Source organism: Stegostoma tigrinum, chromosome 3 (assembly GCF_030684315.1).
Source record: "Stegostoma tigrinum isolate sSteTig4 chromosome 3, sSteTig4.hap1, whole genome shotgun sequence".
In the NCBI taxonomy this organism is placed as follows: domain Eukaryota; kingdom Metazoa; phylum Chordata; class Chondrichthyes; order Orectolobiformes; family Stegostomatidae; genus Stegostoma; species Stegostoma tigrinum.
In genome coordinates, this window is record NC_081356.1 from 126,226,828 (window position 1) to 126,232,827 (window position 6,000).

Genomic DNA, 6,000 nt, shown 5'->3' on the forward strand with positions numbered 1-6,000 from the left:
TACTGTTCCTGGGGTCATCACAAAAATCCAAAGTTTGAAAGCAACACACAAAATTGCCAACTGACCCGATTTTTAGACCCAGTTTGATAGAAGCGTAGACCCAGGCCTCTGTACTTAGCGAGGGTCACTAGTTATTGCAGCGTGACATGGTGGCTCAGTGGTTAGCACTGCTGCCTCCCAGTGCCAGAAACCTGGGTTTGATACCCTTCGTGGGTGATGGTCTGTGTGGAGTTTGCAAGTTTTCTCTGCGTCTGCGTGGGTTTCCTCCCACAATCCAAAGTTGTGCAGATTAGGTGGATTGGCCATGAGAAATGTGGCGGAATAGGGAAAGGGCAGGGGATTGGGTCTGAATGGGATGTTCTTTGGAGGGTCGGAGTAGACTTGATGGGCTGAATGGCCTGTTTCCACATGATAGGGATTCTATGATTCACAGGCTATTAGATTCTCAGTACACATTTAAACCAATGAAACTAAATTAAATAAACACTAGTGTTCTCCATGCTTTGAACTCTAACAAGTTTATGTATTAAGAGCACTTTACTGAAGGGTTCTTGCCGGTGAGATGGACAAAGGGACATAGAATTTGGTTTATGATTCACCTCGATTTCATTCAAAAAATAGTCCTTACTAAGGACATCATCTGAACATTTTCCACATTCCCACAAAATTTACTCTTTATCTAGTGCTCTCCCTGTGAGAAAGGATATTACACATATTGCTCCACGTGTTTGAGCTGCGCTGTTGGAATCTCTTCCCTCTCAGATGAAGGGCTAGGTCTCTTTCCCACAGGTGGGTCTTGCAGATCGGAGCAGATCTCCTCATGGGTCTTCTTGCAAAGTCTTCTTCTCTAGTCTTGCTGCAAGAGTTTGCTGAGAGTTTTCACTGAGGAGATGGTTTCCACCTTGTGTATTTTTATGTGCCTCACCCTGGAATTTTCAGAATGTTCTGTGGCCTTTGGACAATGGGGTCATGAGTGGGGTTTAGAAGATCAAACAGGGTCATGCCAATGCTCTTCATTGTTGGCACACCAGGGAGGTGTAAAGTGCATTTCCTTGAGCCCTGACTGGATGTTAAGATGTCAGAAAGTCTGATCAATACTTCTCTGATGCATAACTCTTTAGCTAGTTCTAACGGATTTCCCTTCTTGTGACATCTTTGACCTCAGATTCCACTTTCTCTACGGCTGGTAACTTCTGGCTGTTGTTTAATTTAGATTGGCCAATTTTCTGCCAGGCCCAATTTCTATAACTGTACGTTAATTTAAAATATCCCATGTGGGCCCCCGTTTACCTTATCACACTGGAAATTAAAATCCAAACAACTTATAAATTCCACCTTAATCACACACACAGAGACTACTGTTGGATTGGTTCCTCCTGACCCAAGCCTTTTTCCTCAACACATTTTTCTAAATACTTCTGACTACTGGTTTGCAAGAGGCACAAGTTCATTGCTTCTGTCATGAAAGCTCTCTGGCTTAACCAATTCAAAGGAATGATATGTGGTATCAGCTGAAGGAAAGATAAACTAAAAGAGAGACAGAGTTTTTGGTTGTGCACACTTGTTGGTTTCAATTCTGGTCTGACCTAGCTTCTGTCTGTTTTACTCACAGCCCAAGTTTTTCTGCTAGTTGACAACCAGCCACCTAGCTGTTGACAGAAAGAGGATCTTTGTCATTGATCATTGGTCCCTTGTCCACAGAACAAATCAGCTTCACTTCTAAATAACCCCTGGGTTCCAGTTCGTCTGCAGATTGCTAAAATCCTCAGCTACAGAAATAGGCTTCACAATCAAATTAACAAAGTGTGGAGCTAGATGAACACAGCAGGCCAAGCAGCATCTCAGGTGCACAAAAGCTGACATTTCGGGCCTAGACCCTTCATCAGCTTACAGCACCCTACATCAGCTTTTGTGCTCCTGAGATGCTGCTTGGCCTGGTGTGTTCATCCAGCTCCACACTTTGTTATCTTGGATTCGCCAGCATCGCAGTTCCCATTATCACTTCACAATCAAATTGTTTGCTTTCAAAGCATGCAGCCATCCTTGTAAACCTCTGCTTTTTAAATTAGTTATCATTTTAGCCCACAGTTTTTGACAATCCCAAAGTAAAAGACAATTCCTTCGCAAGGGGTTTATTGAAAGACTTACAACTGGAATGAAGCAGCAGACTGCTTTCAAATGTAAAGAAATGTGGCTTTTACACAGAGGCATGTGTTCTCAGACTTTCTGTTAAAAATCTTCAACTGCTTGCCATGTGCAAAACTATAGAGCCCACTGGAAAATTCGTGTCATTTTCCTTCTTTTAAAATTTACTTAATTTCGCTCATAATTAATAAGCCTGATGGTCTGTACGCTATGTATGAGTGGGCCACACTCTGATCCCCAATTCTTGCCTCCACAAAAATATGCAGGAGGTAGGATGGAGTCAGGTGATGTGGTAAAACTATTGTTAAGTCTCGCCTACTTCTGATTGTGACCCTGAAAATGTATCCTCATGTGGACTTGAAGCTCAACTAAGGGCCAAGTATGAGACTGAATTTACAAATCATGTGAAATGAAACAGGTAGCAAGTGTATAGAGTTAGATCTCAGATTTGAAAGCATTGGTTATTAGGGGCATTAGCATGAGGGAAAGGCATGGGGCTCATACTGCTTAGGCTCAGCACTGCTGCCTTGCAACACCAGGAACCTGGGTTTGATTCCAGCCTTGGGTGACTGTGTGGAGTTTGGGCATGTCCTCCCCGCATCTGCACAGATTTCCTCCGAGTGCTCTGGTTTCCTCCTACAGTCCAAAGATGCGCAGGTTAGGTGGATTGACCGCGTTAAATGGCCCTGATGTGTGTAGCTAAGTGGGTTAGCCATAGTCAGATAGTCAGCACAGACTTAATGGGCTGAATGGCCCCTATCTGCACTGTAGGGATGATTATGGTCATGCAATAGAAGAAGTTGTGGAGTCACAGAGTTTTAACTGCATGAAAAGATACCTTTCAGGCCATCATGTTCACACTAGTCATCCAGCAAACATCTATTCTAATCCTGTTTTCTTGCCCTTGGCCTATAGCCTTGTATGCGATGACATTTCAAGTGTTAGGCCAAAACGTTCATGAATGCCTTGATTTTTCCTGCAGCATTCTCTTTGTTTGCCTTTTCTCTCCCTCTGGGCACCTTCTTCACAAACTCTATTCACTTTCTCCGCACCCTGTCATCAGCATAAACACTAGCCTTTCCCATCTGTTTCCAGTTCTGATAAAAAGCCACTGAGCTCAAAATTTGGTTGTTGTTTTTCCCTCTACAGATGCTGCCAGGCCAGCTGAGTTTCTGCAGCACTTTTTCTTTTTGTTAGTGTCAGGATAACTCCAGGACATATCACACAACCCTCTTTCATTCATTATTTATTTGTAGATACAGTTACCAGTAGTTGACCAGAAATCATGGCCCGAAAATATCGAAACTTTACAAACTTCATAAATGCAACGCAGTATTACAGTAAGGAAGATGGAAGAATTGGTAGGTGTGATAGCTCAACTTGTTTGATCCAGGTCTTCAGTGAGGCTTGATTTGTGGTGGCACCCTGGTTGAAAATTGCAGCTTGCATCATGGCATCGCCAGAAGGTAAAGTCTCCTTTGAAAATCTCCAAGTGAGATTTTTTTTAATTCCCTACAGCATGGAAACAGGCCCTTCAGCCCAACAAGTCCACACCACCCCATGAAGCACCCCACCCAGACCCATCCCCCTATAACCCACACACCCCTGAGCACTACAGGCAATTTAGCATGGCCGATCTATGTAGCCTGCATATCTTTGGATTGTGGGAGGAAACTGGAGCACCCGGAGGAAACCCACGCAGACACGGGGAGAATGTGCAAACTCCATCCAGACAGTCACCTGAGGTTGGAATTGAACATGGGTCCCTGGTGCTGTGAGGCTGCAGTGTTAACCACTGAGCCACCATGCCACCCATAACTTTCATGGCTGACAGGAGAAAGTTTACATAAGATAAATGTAAACATATAAAATTCCCATTCAGGCGTTATAACTGCAGTCTGAAACAAATAACAGCTCCGTTAAAACAATGGGAGAAAAATATGCAATAAGGATGCAGGAAGCATTCATATGCTAATACTCTGAAATCCTCATTTCAAGGGATAAACTATTGAAAGCATGATGGATTTGCTTATCTTTATCTTATACAGTGGAAAGTGACAATAGCACCTTGTAGGTAGCATATGACAATTCAGACAAGGTACTGGGAACGGAGACCTCTTTCATGGGTGCATTAATCCGTGCACAAAGACATTTTTATCAGTGCTTTCATACTTTAAATAATTCAGAATGTATCTCAAAGAAACCCATTTCACAGCCATTAAAGGCTATAAAGTACTAAAGTGGTTGTTTAATATCAGCGTTAGCAATCCTGAAGAGGGAGAAAAACAGCACATCGCTGTACAAGCAGTTTAATGTTCAAACACTGCAATAAATTAGGCACCGATATGAGCTAAAATAAGAGCGATCTAAGATTGATATGGCCCCTCTCATGTGTTTCAGATGAGACCTTAAATCAAAGCCCACCTGCTCTCTTAAATCCAGTGGCCATTATTTTAAAGAGCAGCTCGGGAATTCCGTTCAGTGTCCTGGCTAATTTTCATCCCTCTACCAGCATCACCGAAAATCTGATTATCAGTGTGATTCAAAGTGAATGCAGAAAATAAAAACAGAACAAGGCACTCAACTGACCAGCCAGCATCTGTGGAGAGAAGAATCAGTGTTAGTACGTTAGGTTAATGACCGTTCATAGGACTGAAGGAAGCGACATAGTCAAGATGACAGTGGAAAGCATTGCTTCACATGAAGCTCATCCACTGCATCCATTTCCTTTCTTTCTCTCACTTTTTCTTTTCTCTTATGTGTTTTTTTTAACCCTTATACTCTCTTTTTTTTCTTCCAGCCATGAATTCCTGGCCTCCAACTCCCAGCCTCAGACTCAGTGCAGACCCACTGTGGTGGCCTGCTGACTTGACATGGTGGACCTTTAGCTCGGCATGATGGCCTTTGGGCCTTGATCGGTGACATTATGCGCTTTCCACTGCGCTCCTGTGCTTTGTACTTGAGTAGATTTGACAATGAAATCAAAAACCAAGTTCAAAACATTTTCAGTCTTTAACAGGTGAAAGGGCAGACCATGGAAAGGGCAATAAAAGGGAAGGACTGTTAAGTTGGAGGAAGGATGAGATCAAATAACAAACATTACACAGTTCAAAAGTCAAAGGATGTGGTACAACAGGAAAACACACAAGAAACATCGCATAGAGGTATGAATGACTGAAGAACTTCTGTCTTAATACAAAGTTAAGGACCGAAAAGAAATAACATCAAAAGATAGAACCAGCAAACGAAAATTCAAAAATACTTGGCGTCAGAGGTTCAGATCTATTTTCATTCATGAGACATGGGTATCCAAAGCCTTTATTGCCCATCCCTAATTGCCCTAGAAACGTTGGTGGCATTCTTAAATTCCTTCAATCCATTTGCTGTTGGTAGACCCACAATGCCTTAGGGAGGGAGCTCGGGATTTTGGCACCAAGACATAAGAAGGAACAGCAATGTTGAGTGGCTCAGATGGGAATTTGCAAATGCTGGTGTTCCCATGGCCTCGTCATTCCAGAAGATAGTGGTCGCAGGTATGGACCCTTTTTCACAGGGGCACCATGGTAAATTCTCATTGCTGGCTTGATTTAAGAAAAGGATTAGTATCCAGTCAAAGGATTAGCCACTTGCTGAGCTTTGAGGGACGATTGACAGGCCAAGGATAGAATATTCAACGCAATAGCATTGTGAAGAATTAAAATGACAAATGAAAGGAAGTTCATGTTTGTGGACTAATTGGACAAGGCTACAAAGAATATACTTAGGTTACAAAGTGGCCTAAAATCAGGTAAATGAAGTATAATGTGAGAAAATATGGCATTGTCCATGCTGGCAGGAACAACAGTGTAATTGACA